Consider the following 17,804-nt stretch of genomic DNA (forward strand, 5'->3'; position numbering starts at 1 on the left):
TTTTCCATATCTAACAATATATTCTTGGCTTTGGATAACATAACATCGATAACTAATAAAAATAAATAATTTAAGTGATCAAGAAATATTTATATTAAAAGAAAATATTTGACTCACTCAACAATTCCTCCCTTAAATTGTACGCTCTTTACAGCGTTTTATTTCAGAACTCTCAAGCTAATATTATTAATACACTTTTATTATAATTTTTAGTAAAAAATTATTTCTTAATTTTTAATAAATAAATAACCTTAAGCTTGACCTATATTGCAGAGTTTGATGGGATTGATCAACGTGGAAGCAAAAGAAAAGGCATATGTTAGTTGAATGCAAGAGGCAGGAGAGTCAAGTGAACTTTGAAGAGTCTCTTACAATTACACATCACTACTCTTACCAACTAGATTGAAATTGTGTTGAGAAAATCATTCATGTGAATCCTGAGGTTATTTCTCTTGTTACTATGAGCAAAAGGTTATTTCTCATGCATCAAGCATATTTATTTTTCACCACCTTTATTATAGCAACATCAAAATAGAGTAACTTTGTCATCTTTAATTCTAACAAACTTTTATGAACTATTTCACCACATATTTGAATTGTAAAACATAACCAAAATAGATCCTATGTTAATTTTTTATTTATTTGAAGGTAAATTATTTTAAGATAATTGTTGTTTTCTTTCATATTACAATAATGTATTTAATTAAATTAACTTATTCTTTTATAGTGATTTGATAGTTTCTCAAAAAATCTATCCAATCTGAGGTTCAATTTTAAATTTGTAATGGTAAAATTTACTTTCTATTAGTTCTTCCTTTGATATCTTGCAAATTTTAACTCTTAAAAAAGTTTTCAAGTAAAAAACAAGTGTATCTGTCAATTATAGTAAAAGGAACATTTAAAACTCTTTTAATATCGTTCTTGTAGAGATTAGCTTTGGACTTTAGTTTATTCCTTGTGAGTATTTATATGTTATTCAATTCTATTCAATTATGTTAAAGTAATTATTAGACCCAATGATCGCGTAATAATGTTAGTATTTTTATTTTTATGTTACCTTAATAATTATAAAAAGCATCAAAATAAATACGAATATTAAAAAATATTAAATTTGTTAAACTCAATTAATTAATTAAAAATCTAGATGATAGATTAATCATCTTAATCTTTAAATTTAAATTATTTTTTCATTAATTTATTAATGGTACAATTACCTACAATTGATTAATTATAATTTATACTTGAGTGGCTAATTTAAAAATAAAAATAACATAAAAAAGACAATTTTAATTGATAAACAATATTAATATCATAAAATCAAAATAGAGTATAAAAGAGTTTATATCACAAGAATCTATTTCAGTTAGAAGTATTTAATTACACAATCATAAAGATGAAAGTTAAGGTAACTAAACATAAATATTCATAATTATAAATAATAAAGAAAAAAAAACTGATCGATCTATTTTATCTGAAAATTTATTATTATAGTGTATAAAGAGAAAGATACGTCTAATGCAAGTGTGAGTGACTTCATTAGATAGATTGAGACCTTTACGTAAAGCGTATAGAATTTGAAAAGATATGATTTAAACTATTAAAAAAAAAGATATAATTTTCCTTTAATAAGTTTTTAAAATTCAAATTCAAAATTTAAATCTAAATTCACTCATTCTTTATTCATTTCAACCATCTTTTTTATGATTTATTCTATTTTAATTAAGTTGCATTATTATTACTTTATACAAAAAAAAGTTAACTAGTTTAAAAGATAAAATAACAATTTTATTAAAAAAATATTTTAAAATTTCATAAATAAAATGATAGAATAACAATTTATAATATCTAAAATTATGTAAATAAAGGATTCAACAAATTTATAACCACATAACATTAAAAATTAAGTCATATATACTATGTTTATTTAATTTAATTTCTAGGAATTTTATTTTAAATAAGTGATCATAATTTTTTTTAAGATTATGTTTTGAAGAGAGTTTTTGGTGGAAAAAACATATTTTTTAATTATTATATTTTTAAAAAATAAATTTTAAATATATTTATTTAAAATAAAAAATTTACCTTCCGTCATAAACTTCTATTCTCAAACAACTCCTTAAAAAAATATCATTTTTTTAACAAAAATTTTATTTTTAACCTAAGTTGTCTCCATTTGTTAAAATTAAAATTTATTACTATTTTATTTAAATTTTAGCATAAAATTAAATATTTATTAAATAGTAAATTAATAAAAATTATAAATAAACCAACGAGTTTAGGTGAAGTTTCAAAATTTTTAATCCAACTAAGGCTTAACTTTTATTTCTTATTAAATTTTTTAATTAAAATTAATTTATTTAATATATTGATAATATTAAATATTATATTTTAATAAAAGTTATCACTTATTTAATTCTTTTTTGTGTATCGATAAACATTCATTAAAAATTAATAAAAAATACGATAAATTTATGGTATTATAATTTAAATTAATAATAGTATTCCAATTGCAATTGAAAGTAAATGAAGTAGAAAATTCCAATTCCAAGACGCATAATAAGTGCTTAATCCATCTATTCCAATTGACTCTATTGTTGCTCTTATTTACACCCAAACTTAGAAAAAGTTGTGAGCACACAAATAGTATAAAAGCAAGTTTGTTATGCTATTGATGATGTGTGTGTTTCATCACAATCAAAAAGCATAAATGACATCCTATATGCTTATGCTGATCATGTTCCTTGCAGTTGTCATGCTAACTGGGGCATTCAATGACGAGTAACACAAACAATTAATGAGTCACATAAACTCATTAAAGAAAAAATGTATTTATTTCAAATTAAATACATTTTTATACATTAAATTTTAAAAATATTGTAACATTAGTCAATTATAATTTGTATTTATTTTTAAATCTTAACTCATTATATCAATAAATAAAATATTAATTGAGAAAGGGTTGTTCTAGTTTAAGGCATAGATAATACCAATAATTTTAAAAAAATTATGTGTCTTGGTTTAAATATTTTATGTTCATTTTTTCAAAAGTTTAAAGTTTTATCTCTTCTATTTATTCTTACTTGATATAACATTTTATTCATTTTCAATAAAAAAAATATACAATAATATATTTTTCTTGAACCTTCACAATTTATTTTGAGATTTATTAAATAATAAAAATAAATAATTTATTTTGAAATCAATCTTTTAGTTGAGGAGTATGTCAACAAAATACATTGACAAACAAAAATATTTTAATTTTTAACTTTTACAATTTTACCTTAAATTAACATATTTTAAAAAAAAATCAAATGTCAGCATCGATAATAAACTATATAAATTGCTCTATTATTATAAATAGAAACATGTAATAATAGTGACATAATAATAAGAGATGACAAAGAAATAAAGAAGATAAAAATAAGAACTAATTAAAAGATAAAAAAAATTATTTAGTTTCTTTTGCTATTTAACTATTTTTTTAAAAATAAATTAAAAAAATTATTATATACTAGAAGAAAGTTATTACTTATTAAATGTTATTTGTATAGCAATAAAAAGTTAACAGTCACTTAAATTATTTTAACTAAAAATTATTTTTTAAATATAATTTTAATTTTTTTTAACTTTTTAGAAGTATACTACTACTGATTTCTTTTTGGGGCCCAAAATCTTTGCCTTAGGTGCCTGATCATTAGGATGACTTTGAATATAGTTTTAAGTATATATTAAATGAGATTTTTACACTAGTGATATGACTAAATAGTCAGTAGAAACCATACTATTTATAAGATGATGAAAGATCATATCAAACAATTTACATTATGTGTAAGATGATGGTCAAAAAGACATTTAATCTATAAAGACTTATTTAAAGGAATCAAAGCAAGTTCGTTTAAGCAAAAAAATTACATGTGCACGGATTAAAGAATTCAAAATCAAAGAAATGCTAAAATCTAAGAGTTACCTTGAGCATAGAATTTTCATTAAGAAAAACCTTTTATTAGAGATAAGTCTTCATACACATTAGAAATGTAACACCCTCTTTTTTATTATTCAGAAAGTTATGTTTTGTTTGATATTAAATAGTATTAGGATGTGTTTAGGAGTGAATTAAGAAGAGTTTTAGAAGAACTAATGCATAGAATCTTGCTGAAGCGAGATGATTCACGCTCAAGCGAGACTGGATAGAATTAGTTCAACTGTCACATCGCCTAGGCGGGAGTGATCTCGCTCAGGCGAACTGAGATCTCGCCCAAGCGAGATGAGTCGCTCAGGCAAGGACTCACAGGAAAAAATATCACGTTCTCTAGATGTCGTCTCGCTTAGGCGAGATGAAGCTCGCTTAAGCGAGCATACTAGAAAAATGTTGGAAAATTATTGCTTGTATATCTCGCTCAGGTGACAGACCCATCGCTCAAGTGAGATGTCCGTCGATCAAGCGAGCTGCTCCTCGTTCAAGCGAGAGTGCACATAGTTGAGGAGTATTTAATATATTTTCAGCATAAAAATTTTATTTTATTTTTAAAACCTACGTTCCTCTATCATTTCCTTTAAACTCTCTTCCATATCACAGATAAAAGCTTTAGAAACTTTGAAACTTCATTGAATCTGAGCTCAAACCTCAACTCTACAGAATCATCGGTGAGTATCTCAAAGCTCAAACTTCTCGTTTTCACCACTATCTTCTCTGTTTCTTTTTTACTCAAATGATACTCTTTTCTATAAGGAGTAGGACTACCTTGGTTTGTAAACCATCATTTTCTCACTTTCTCATCACCAAACTTGTCTTTTAAGGTAAGGAGAGCTCTACTTAGTTACTAAGAAAGTGGTATGCTTGTATTTATGAAATGTTGTAATGAAATGTATGATTTTAAGTGTATGTTGGATGAGAACATGTTGTGTTATGCTTGAAGCATGCTTTGTGATGTTGACGAAGTGTATGATTCTTGATTTGAGTATACATGCATGTATGTGATGGACTGAGTTCAAGGGGACCAACTCTCTGAATGATTGATTTATGTATAATGTACTAATGAACTAGAGTAAAATATAGAGAAATGGGATAGAAATATGAAAAGAAAAATGAAATAAGAAAGGAATATGATAAAGACGAGTACGGATAATTTAGAGGTATACTAGGAGTGTAAAAGATGGGGATGACTGAGAAGTCTTGAAAAATGAGGATGGAGGATGCTCCTCTTGAATTGTGCAAGACAAATGAAAGTAGGAGCACCACAGGCCTCACACTCGCTACCTGACAAATACTCCTGACCATGCTTTTGCTAAAAAGGGCTAGGTCAGCATATGTTGTATCCATGTAGCTGCAGCTATCCAACAACTATCTATGCTAAGAAAGATCTTGAAAGATTCCAGGGGTAGTGAAAATGAGAATTGAAAGTTTAAAGTAATAAGGAACCTAAATAGAATAAGTTAGATAATTAATGATCTTATTATATGATGATTGTATGACTTCTTTATCTGTATCATAGATTTATTTGTGATTGTATGCTTGGTAATATGAATAGATATTCATCCTTACCTAAACATTTCAAGGAAGCAAGATGACAGTACCCAGAGAGAGAATTAGACTTGTAGATAGTTCTGTAATAAATAGACTTAATTATGTATTTAACGAGTATCAGAGACTATGTTACTTTAGGATCGCTATACATGTTAATGACGTGCCTAGGGATATATTATAATGATGGAAATGGAATTAGCCTATAGTGTCCCTTTTGATTTTCTTGTAAGCAGAATCCATCACACTCTTTGTATACATATTTCTTGGCACCATGAGGACTCTAGTAGCCTTGACCTATATGTTTACGTACCATGATCACGATCATCTTAGAAGACCATTCTGATAAACGTTTGAGCAGATTACTGGTACCTAGGTTACCGCAGACTCAGGTGATTTGTAGTTTGGGTCAGATGATGATCTCGATTCTGACGATATTGCGATGATAGGGGGATGGCACGGAGATAACTAGTGTCTCTTCAGTCTTTTGGTGGACAGGCTGCTCATTAAGACTTATTATATTTTGCAGTTTGTAAATATTGGAAAAGAGTACTAATGTATTCTAATGAATATTTTGTAAATGTTAACATCTTCTATGTTATAAGGACAATGAATGTTCATGTTATTTTAATATTTTCTCTTAAAATTTGTTAAATTACTATTACTTTATCATTTAAGTTCATATAAATTTGAGTAAGATAAACGAAATATTTTATGATTCCACTGATTGTATTCAATCATTAAATATATTTAACAAATTTTTTTTATTTCCAAAATTATATTCTTATTGTTTTGAATAAAATAAGGATGTTACAAGAAAAACCTTTTAATAGAAAAATCAGTTAAGTCTAATGAACATATTATAACATCTAATATAAATCTTGGGCGAGTCTACTATAAAATTGAAACACCTCTATGCAAAAACAAAGGTATCAAATGGGTCAATCTTAACTAATATATGGATTAGGACTAAAAGACTAACCATATAAAAAGCCTATAAAGCCAAAAAGTTATAGAGGTTAAATGGGCTAGAGCTAACTCATGGGTCAACTACTTTTAAAATTTTTTATTAAAATTCATTAAAAATATTTATTTTCTATAACAATTTTTACTATAAAATTAAAAATAAAATTACTTAAAAATAAATGACAATTTAAATTTGCATAGTTTTAAATATTTTTATGATGAATTATTGTTATAAATAATATCAAATAAAATATAATAATTTATTATAAAATTACGTTACATATTTATCTAATATTTATCTATATTCTTGATAATTATTAAATCATAGTAATATTTTTATTTATCCAATTTTATAATAATTTCTTAACATATTATTTTATAATTTTATTTAATTATCAACCATACAATTTTTCATGTTTTAAAATTGTTGTATTATTATTTTTATTTATTTATTTTTATAAAATTATCTTAGAAATATCACATGTTTAATTAATATTTTTAAAGTCATAATAAGACATATTTGAATATGAGAAACAACTTTAACTAACTTTCTTATATCATTTGTTATTAATATTTTTTAAATGATTTATTTAAAGAAATTTAATGTGTAAAATAAATAAATATAACAACATCATTATAAAAATGGTATATATATGATATTTAATATTATAAAATTTATGTATGCAAAAAAGTAACTTGTGTTAGGAAAAATTAATGAATGTTTAAAAATTTAACTTTTAACTCATATTAATTTGATAGAATTTATTTTTAAAGTGAAATAACTTGATTTGATATAATTGATAGAACTTTTGGTTTTTAAAATATATTTTTATATTTAAAATAGAATTTTTAATTAATTTTAAATAAAATAATTTAATACATGATAAACAAAAAATGTCTTTTACTAAAAAAAATAATATAATGTTTATTAGTTAATCTCTAAAAAACGTGTTGATAAGTCTGTAATTAGGCATATCTTTTACAGCTTATATATTGATGTTTAACCTTTATTTTATTTGAGTTTTATGTTGATTTATTTGTATATTGTGCATTTTAATATAAAAAGAACACAACTAGGTTTAAGATGTATTTTGAGCCTTAATTAGTTAGAAAATAGAGCTTTACAGTAGTCAGTAGGCCCATATTCTATCATTAAACACGAGAGTGCTTTGAGCCTATACACGGTCGTATATGAGCACAGTCATAAATGGTCGTACTTACGACCATTTATGACTGTGCTCATATGCGGCAAGCTCAATTACTGTATAACTTTTATGATTTTTAAACCCTATTAAAGAGATACATTTTTACATCTTGTCTTTTGCTCCTAAATGCACCTTTCATCTTGTCTTTTTTGTACGGGATCTTTGGCATACTCTTGACGGGACTTGGAGCTTCGAGCTACTGTGCTTAAAGATCGGGAACTTATCTTATTCTAGTTTGCTTTTCTTTATGACTTTTTTTATGAATGTTTTAATTCTTTCTTTTTGCATGAGTAACTAAGTTTATAGTTAAGGTTATGAGAACCATTATTCATGATTTTATGAAATTTATTTAATTTTTGTTCGTGATTAGCTTTTATCCTATCATGCATAATTGAATAATCTTAATTAATTATATCGTCAGACTATCATACTTCGATTAGTTAATAGATCTATAGGATAAAACAAGATAAAGGATTAAGTAAACCAAATTAATCTTTCTCGTTCAATCGTTATTAAATTAATAAGTTCATAGGAGCTTTATGCTTTCTTGAATTAATATTGCATGACCATTGGTATTAATAGTAATTGTATGAATGATTGTTAATCACAAGAAAATCAAACATAGAATTGAACGGAAAGATAACATAAAGGATTGAATGAAAAAATTCATATGCCCTAGGTTCTTCTCTGATAAGTTCAACCAAGACGTGCATTGTATTCTTACTCTTAGTTCTATAATTGATTTTATAAATTCTTATTTTAATTAATCTCATATTTATTCTTAATTGATATAATATCATATTTACTATCAATAATAAAAATGTTATAATCTATTGGATTTTTATTTATAAATTTTATATATTTACAAAATATCCAAGTAATACACGTTAAATTTGCTAGTTACATTGGTAACATTTTCAATTAGATTCCTACTTACATTGTATATCTAATGATTCTTTTCCTTCAAACACAGCAAGTATACCGAATCTGTTGCAAGTAATAACCGGTAGAGTACCGGAGTATCGTCCTCAGAGAGCAATTCAAATGTACTAATTAATAAGATACAAATTAATTGAACTTATATACAATAGAATTGATAGATGATTTTCATGAAATATTGAGTAACAATTAAAATGTAAAGCACTAATGTAAAATATGATAAAAATTCAAGTTAAAAAACTGAGATTGAATTTCATCTATCTCTCCCTTTATATTCTAGTAATTCAGTGATAAATATAGCCACCATTTCCAAAGAATTTGATGCAAAATACAAAAGTGTTATATTTCAATTCCTTGAAAATATATTCCTAAGATAATTTCTCAAATGTTGATTCCTTAAACAGTTAACAAACTATTCAGTATTAAAATCAGGATTTAAAAGCAATTAATAATTTGAAATATATTCCTAGAGCAACTAGTTATTGAGTAATCTCAATCAGATATAGATCTAAGTAGTATTTTTCCAAATATTACTCAGATTTGAAGTCCAAAAACCATCAAGTAGCTAGATTTAACCATTACAACGGATTGAAATCACCAAATCAATAGAAATGAAGAAGAAACAGCTATATTTATATAAATTACTAAGAAAACATCGGGTTTAAAGACTTACATTTAATCCTATACAAGATTTAACTGCTCATGGCAACCATAGCAACAAGAATTGAGATACAAATGGAATAGAACATCAAAAATTGAGTATTCCTACTCTTTTTCTATGCCTTGCGCCGCTTTAGACCTTTGGAAATGGTTCTGGAACAGTAACATCTCTCTTGAACATAAAAGTCACATTTTATACTGGTTTGCTCGAACTTCTCTCGATACAACAAAAACTCCTCACTGAAGCGAGACATGGATATAGAAATTAGGTTATTCTGTTTACTTCTCGCTACAACTATATTTCTCTCTACAGCGACACAAAGGTCTCTCACTATAGCGAAAGTGTTCTCGCTGTAGCGAGAGGAGCACAAATTCACCTTCTTCTCAGTAAGCATTCTCGCTACAGTGAGAAACCTCCAGAAGCTAACTTTTATGCAACTTCATGCTTCACGTACTCCTTCTCTGACTTTTTCTAATCTTCTTTAACTTTAAATGATGTTTCTCTTTTGATTCTAGCTACAGAATAAATCAAAAAGGAATCAAAATACTACAATTGCATTCTTTTCTTGAAATATACAAGTATTTATAAAAATTCTAAGTTTAAGGAGAATTTAACAAAATAATCCAACTTATAACATAAAAAGTGCTCAAATCATTATCTCTAATAACTTATTTTATACAATTATCAATATCTTTTTTAATATTTTGTAAAAAATAATTATTTAAAAAAAATATAATTTTAAGATATTTTATAAAAATATTATATGAACATTTTTTAATAAAAAAAAGTTACAAAATATGTTTTGTGATAACTGAACATTTATTTATTTTTATTTCTAATCCTTTTAACTATCAATTTCTCCTAATTTTGCAAATAATTTTTTTATCTAATTAATTTTATGATAATTGAACATTTATTTTTTTTATTTCTAACTTTTTGTTACTTTTAAACACTATGTCTTAAATTTAGTTTTAATCATAATTTGATTTAAAATTAAAATTTGATACACTATACCAAATGAAAAATATCTTTTTATAAAAATATCTAAAATGATTTTAATATAAATATTTTTTAATTTGAATTTGATTTTAAATTTTGACAAGCTTTATCAATAAAGATGACGTGTTATGAATTAAATATTTTTTTAATAATTGTTTTCATTTAAAAATTTTATCTCTTTTTGGTGTACCGATTTTATTTACTTTTTATTTAATATATTATATTATTTTTAGTGTAGATTACAAATAAATTTTACTGAAAACTAAATATATAATACTATTTACTACTATTAATAAAAATATTTAATATTTTTTTAGTTTTTTATTTATATTTAGAAAATAGCCGTACAATACACAAAAGATAAACGTATTAGTTACACTTTAATGCCTGCTATACTATATATACTGATAATGGCTCCAATGAGTTAGCGTTATAAATAAGTTAACAAAATAACCTAAAGCCTGCTATATTGATGATGACTAATGTGAGTTACTGTATCATATAACTCATAAATAAATTATTAAAATAACTTACCATAATAGATTTTAAAAGTTATAGTATTTTATAATTTAATTTGTAATAAATTTACAAGATAAATGTAAGAAATCTAAGTATTATATATTTAAAACAAGTTCTTTAAAAGTAATTTTTTTAAAACAAATATTTTTAAAAATAAAATTATAATATTTATGAAATTAAAAATATATTTATTTTCTATTTTAAAAACATTTTTTAGTTTTTTTAAAATAAAATGTAGTATAAATTTATACTACGTTTTATTTTAAAACTAAAAACTATTTTTAAAATGGAGAACAAACATACTTTAAGTTTTTTTTTTTCATTTACATAACACTCAACCCTATTCTTTAAAAATCACTCCCTTTTACCTTTGTTTCTTAAGTTAGTTTAAATTTTTTTTTTTATGTTTCTAACAACTAGTTTAAAAAAGATAGTGGCTGTGGTTAAAATTTAAGTGATAAAAGTTTAAAAAGGATATCTAAGACATAAAATTGAATGGAATCAAGTATTCCCTACTTGAAATAGTGTTATAGAAGTTTTGTTTAATTTTTCTTTATCCTACTTCAATTCCTTCTTATTTTTGCTTCCAAATAAGAAGCAAAATGATTTTGAAAATGGAAAATTTTTGAAAAAATTGATTTTACTTCTCAAAAACAGCAGCCTGCATTACACATGTTTATACCCCAAAATTAAAAACCAGTTTAGAACATGAAAATAGAAAAAATTCAAGACCTTTGGCATTTTGCAAAAGCCCTAAATATATCCAATATAAAATCTCAAGTAAAAGAAGGAAAGGGAGTTCTTTTTTTTTTTTTTGAGAAAGAAAGTTAAAAATATTTAAAGAAAAAGGATATGAGAAGGAGAATTTTTTCATAAAAAAGAGAGGAGAACCATCTTTTATAGAGAAAGAGAAAGCAAAATTTTTAAGAAGAAAAAATAAATTTTAATAAAGATAAAAAAATTAAGAGAACATTTTTTTAAAGAAGATCTAAAGTAGAGGAAGGATAAGAAGAGAAAAACCGTATCTACCATTTTACTATATTCTACTTTATATTGCCGGGTACTAACTTCTCCTCTTAACATAAGATTTATATCTACTTGTTACTGCAAACCTTAATTTTTTGCTATGTGTGAATACGAAAAGTGCAATAAAGAGATGCTCGATGCAACTATGTAATAGCTTTGTTTATTTATTTGTTTAAAAGTTATAACATGACGTTACAAAAAGAAAAGTAAATGTGAGGCTCGATGCTCTACAGCATCTCACTTCAATTGCCATATTCCTTACGCCCTGCAACCATCAAATCATATTTAATTTGCTTTACGGTGTTTTTTTTTCCCTAAATGATTTAATAACAAGAATTAAATAAAGGTTAAAAATAGAAAGTATTAATTGAAGGTGGCTGACTACACTTTGTACAGTTATTTACTTACTATCATTATTATCGGATATTTTTATTATTATTTTTAGTTCAAGTTACTATTACTGTTTTTCTTTAAAAAATAAGATTCCTATTCCTTATATTTATATATTTTATCTTAAATGCAGTATTTTATTATTTATTTATTTTTATTGTTTGATTTTTTTTCTTCTTTTTATTTTATTATTTATTTATTTATTTACCTCATTTATTATTATTATTATTATTATTCATTATTTTTTATTTTTAATCATAATTAGCATAATAATAAGGAATAATTATAATTGACCTAACCTTAATATATATTATTTATTTATTTTGCTATTTCATTGTTTGCATCTTAATTTGTTTGTTTATTTATTTATGTATTTGTTTTTATTATCATTCATTGTATTATATAATTTTGAATATTTGATGATAAATAAATAATTTTTTTAATTTAATAAGTAAATAATATAACATAATATTTGCATCAATTTATAGCATTAGCATGTAACTTCTCCACCGTTGTATGTTATAAATTGACAAAGTTTACGTGTACCTACATTACCGAAACTTTAGGCAATATTAATTTATCATATGTCATCTTTAATAATTATAAAATTATCTTAATATTCAATCAAAATTCATTTTCCTATAATCAGTATTTTACTAATCAATCAATTTAAATATAAATTATTTTGCTAACGAAATAATTTATAATGCTAATGTATAACGACTCTACCTTTATGCGTTATAAATTATTAAAAACATATGTGTACTAACGTTTTCTTAGGTTTTATATAATATAAATCTATCAAATGAAATTTTTAATCTTTTTATTAAATGAATATCTTCTTTAATCAATTCAAATAAATTTATTATTTTTTTATTAAAATGAAATTAATTTCATATTTTAAAATTTCTTGAATCGTATTTCTAATTTTGATAAATTAAATAACCAATTATTTCTCTATTTTTATTTTATTATACAAATTTTTGCAATATCGTTGTGAGATTTACATTGCCTTTGATTGTCTAAAAATTATAAGAGATTAATGTATAGCTTACGCTATCTTAAATTTTCTTTCAACATTAATCATAATCAAAATTAAAATTCAAATACTTAATTTACGAATAAAATATTTTTAATGATTTGCAATATAATTATGTGATCTTTCTTCACTTTCTGTATTGTTTCTCGTAGGGTACATGTATAATTGTGTTATCTTGTATCCTAAACATTATAATTTTACGAAAATAATTTTAATTTCAAAATAAATTTTCTTTTACTAAACTTAATAATAATAAACTAATTTCATAATTTTTAGATAGAACTATGTGGTTTTGAGTTTCCCATTGCACCCGGGGATACGTAGGAGCTGAGAACCGAACCCATCAAATCAAAATAATTTTCAAAAATAATTTTTTTAAAGTATCCATTAACATTTTAATAAATAATTGTCTTCTTTTTAATAAATAAATAATAATAATAATAATAATAATAATTGTTGTTTAGGGATTAAATAAATATTTTTTTAAAATTAAAATAAATTTACACAATTAATTAAGGTAACTGTTTTTTAAATGGACGTTGTATGGTGCTAATACCTTCCTTACACGTAAATAACTCTTAAACTCATTTTTGATTTCAAAGATCATATTATTTAAAATTTTTTCAAAGTTTTCTTAAAATAAACTTTGGTGACGACTCTTCTAATATTTTTAAAAATATTTTTTGCCGTATTGTTGCGACAATAAACATACAAATTTCATCAATATTTGCTTAAGTCATTATCTTTGACTTAAGTCAAGTCAATTTCACTTAAGCCATAATAATTTGGCTTAAATGAAAATATGGTACTCAATCTTAGCTTAAGCCAGACTTTATTTGCTTAAGCGAATATTAGAATATCTTGTGTGATTGAAGCAAATTAATGATTGCTTAAGTGATATTCATCTATTGAACTATTTTTTTTCCTGTAACTTTCACTTAAGCGAGGAAAACATGACTTAAGAAAAATTTGCAAAAATCATGCGAAGCAAATGCGACCAATGTATAGGGGTAGATATGAAAGTTTTAATTCAAAAAACATTAACTTCATACATAGGGTTTGTGAAAAGTCCTAAAGATCTAAAATGACATTCAATATTCTATTTATTTAAAAGTTATTTTTTTATTATAAACTGAAACTACATCAGTGCATGTAAATGCATACCTTTTTAAAATCACCATATATATATATATAGGATACACATAGATGCAACTTGGAAAAGATAACAATGTTTTAAAGATAAGATATAAAATAACAAGTTGTAAAATCAAAGAGAAACAAAAAATTTTGAAATTATGAAACTATAAAAGATATTGCTCAAGTGAGACTAATTATTTTGTACCACTGCTGTCTAGCTCAAGCGAGAAGGCACATCTCGCTCAAGTAAGATTATAAAAAATTTGGATAATCTTTTTATATGGTGTTCTCGCTCAGGTGAGAATACGTCTCGCTCAAGTGAGAAGTTGTGGACAAAGAAGAGTATTTAAGTAACTTCCTTGTTTTAAAACTTGTTTTTTCAAGCCAAATACCTTCCTTTAATTTTCTCTTTGTTTTCTCTCTCCCCTCTTTCAAAGAAAATCCCTTTGAACTTTGAACCCCTTTTCAAATTTGAACTCGGACATTTTCACGTTTGCTTCCTTGTAAGTTCCTTGGAGCTCAATCTTCTAATCTCACTTATACTTTTCTCCATTTTTTACTTTCTCAAAAGTACTCTATTTTGTGATACATAGGAAGAAACTTGGTCTTTTAGACAATATCCTCCATAGAAACGTAGCATTTCTTGAATTCCAATAAGAATATGGTCTTAGAGACACCATCTCTCATCTCTTTTATTGTGAGAGACTAATTTTCAAATAAGAGGAGTTGAACCCAATCTTAATTCTTATTTATGTGTTTTGATTTAAAAACTCCAATTTTCCTGTTTTGAATAGTATAATCCTAACATTTCTTAAAATTTCAATGTTAAGACTGAAAATTTAGGTATGAGAAACTTACGATTTGTTTCCAGAACTATTTGAATAAAATTTCAAAGTAAAAGTTCTGAGTAAAACTATTTTTAATAAATTCTATAAGTTTGCTGCTAATTATTATGTATGTACAGTTAATATTGTGAATTATTATTTTGAATAATATGTGTACTATAAAAAAAGTTAAACCTTAGGATAAATGATTTTTATTATGACCAAAAGAGTATGATCTTCAATAATGTATTGGTAGCATATGGTTTATTTTCAATATATTTTAAACTGTACGCTTAGATTGAGTTCGAAAGTATTTCACCTTCCACATATTATATTGATTTGTATAATGTAAAATATTGATATTGTTCCATCGTGGTTAGGTAGTCTAAAAGGTGTTCTGTACCTCAATCTTTCATTGAATCATATAAATCATGTTGAGGGTTCTCTAACATCAATTTTGGGGAATATGTGCCATCTTTTATCACTAGATTTGTCAAGAAACAACATTCAAGGAGATGTACTTGTTGGCCGTTTACAATCTAGATGCATGAGATATGATTTAGAGGAACTTGATTTGAGTGACAACAAACTCAATGGTGTTTTGCCAACATGGTTAAGTAAGCTTGAAAATTTGGAAGTACTCGCACTTCAGTCCAATTTATTTTATGGTCCTATTCCACCTTATTTTGGAAAATTTTCAAACTTGATGTATCTAAATCTCGCTGACAATCGTTTAAATGGATCAATTCCAGACTCTCTTGGACAACTGAAAAATCTAAGTGCATTGGATATTTCTAGAAATCAGTTGGGTGGGGATTTTCCTTGTAATATAACAGAACTTGTCAATCTACAGTATTTGCTTCTTTGCAGTAATAATTTAAACGGTTCTCTTCCTAGTTGTATTGGGCAACTTGTCAATATAATCACCCTGCGTCTCTCTTTTAATCATTTTTATGGTGTTATTCCTAGGAGTATTGAGCATTTAGCAAGCCTAGAAAGCCTAGATATCTCAGAAAACTTTTTGAATGGTACAATTCCTGAAAACCTTGGTCAACTTTCCAAATTGCACACCCTCTATCTTTCTAGCAATTATTTTCATGGGAAAATTCCGCATAGTCTTGGTCAACTTTTGAACTTGCGCAACATAGACTTGCTAGCAACCATTTGGAGGGCATGATTTCTGAGGTCATATTTCCCAAGCAACTTGTATACTTGAACCTCACCGATAACCATATCTCAGGCTCACTTCCTCAAAATATTGCTGAAAGATTGCCCAATGTTACTCACATCCTTCTTGGAAGCAACCACATTAATGAATCAATTCCTGATTCACTGTGCAAAGTACACTCCTTATACCATCTTGACCTTTCAGCCAACAAATTATTTGGAAAAATTCCTAATTGTTGGAGTTCTACTCATGGATTGAATGAGATAAATTTGTCCTCTAACAAATTATCTGGTGTTATTCCAAGTTCATTTGGCTATCTTTCCACTTTAGTATGGTTGCATTTGAACAATAACAGTCTTCAAGGGGAGTTTCCATCATTTTTGAGAAATTTTAAACAATTGTTAATTTTAGATCTTGGAGAGAATCAATGTCAGGGATTATACCCTCTTGGATTGGAGACACCTTTTACTCGATGCAAATTCTTATTCTGAGGAAAATAAGTTTCATGGAGACATTCCTTCACAAATATGCCAACTTTCTAAACTACAAATATTGGACCTTCCCAGTAACATGTTGGTGGGATCAATCCCTGATTGCATTGGAAACTTCACGGGAATGATTTTAGGAAATAAATCATCAACTTCCCAAACTCTTGAAGAGCCAAGGTATTTTGAATGGTATGATGAAGAAGCCAGCCAAATTATGAAAGGAAAAGAACTTCACTGTAGTAGAAATTTAAAATTGTTGTAAACAGGGACTTGTCAAATAACAGTTTAAGGGTACCTATTCCTGAAGGAATAACTTTTCTTACTGCATTACTAGGCCTAAATTTGTCACACAATCCTCTGTTAGGGGAAATTCGTAGAGGGATTGGGAACATGAAGTCATTGGAATCTTTGGATGTCTCTCATGATCAACTTTCAGGCACAATTCCAAAGGAGATGTCTAGCTTGACTTTTCTATGCCACTTAAACTTGTCCTACTTTCAGAGAAAGTATGGTTTTACTTTGTAATAGCGCTTGGATTTGCTATTGGGTTTTGGACAACAGTTGGAGTTTTATTGTTGAAGAAGAGTTGGAGGAAGCTTACTTTGGATACATTGATGCATGTGACAATTTCAATTATGTTAGAAAAAAATGTGTGAAAAACTATGTTGGTGAATGACACGTTATTGTCTTTATGCCTATTGTTTGCAAGCTCTATGCCCTTGTATACATATTTTAAGTTTATTTTTCTTGCCAATATGTTACTCAACTTCTAAGTTAAAGCTAGTTAATGAATTTCCACTATTTTAACTAAAGCTTTCAAATTTTAAGTTTTTAATAATGTTTGAGATAAACATTAAAATTATCATTCAATAAAAGGTTCATAAATTTACAAATAAGATTGGGATTAATAAAAAAAATAGTT

The 17,804-nt window shown here is 25.5% G+C and overlaps 1 pseudogene; it reads left to right on the plus strand.

The window, feature by feature from the left end:
• Positions 1-15,581: 15,581 nt before the first annotated feature.
• LOC113871460 lies at positions 15,582-17,558 on the plus strand (annotated as a pseudogene).
• The last annotated feature ends 246 nt before the right edge of the window (positions 17,559-17,804 follow it).

Source organism: Abrus precatorius, unplaced genomic scaffold (assembly GCF_003935025.1).
Source record: "Abrus precatorius isolate BTA unplaced genomic scaffold, Abrus_2018 Scaffold7, whole genome shotgun sequence".
Lineage (NCBI taxonomy): Eukaryota > Viridiplantae > Streptophyta > Magnoliopsida > Fabales > Fabaceae > Abrus > Abrus precatorius.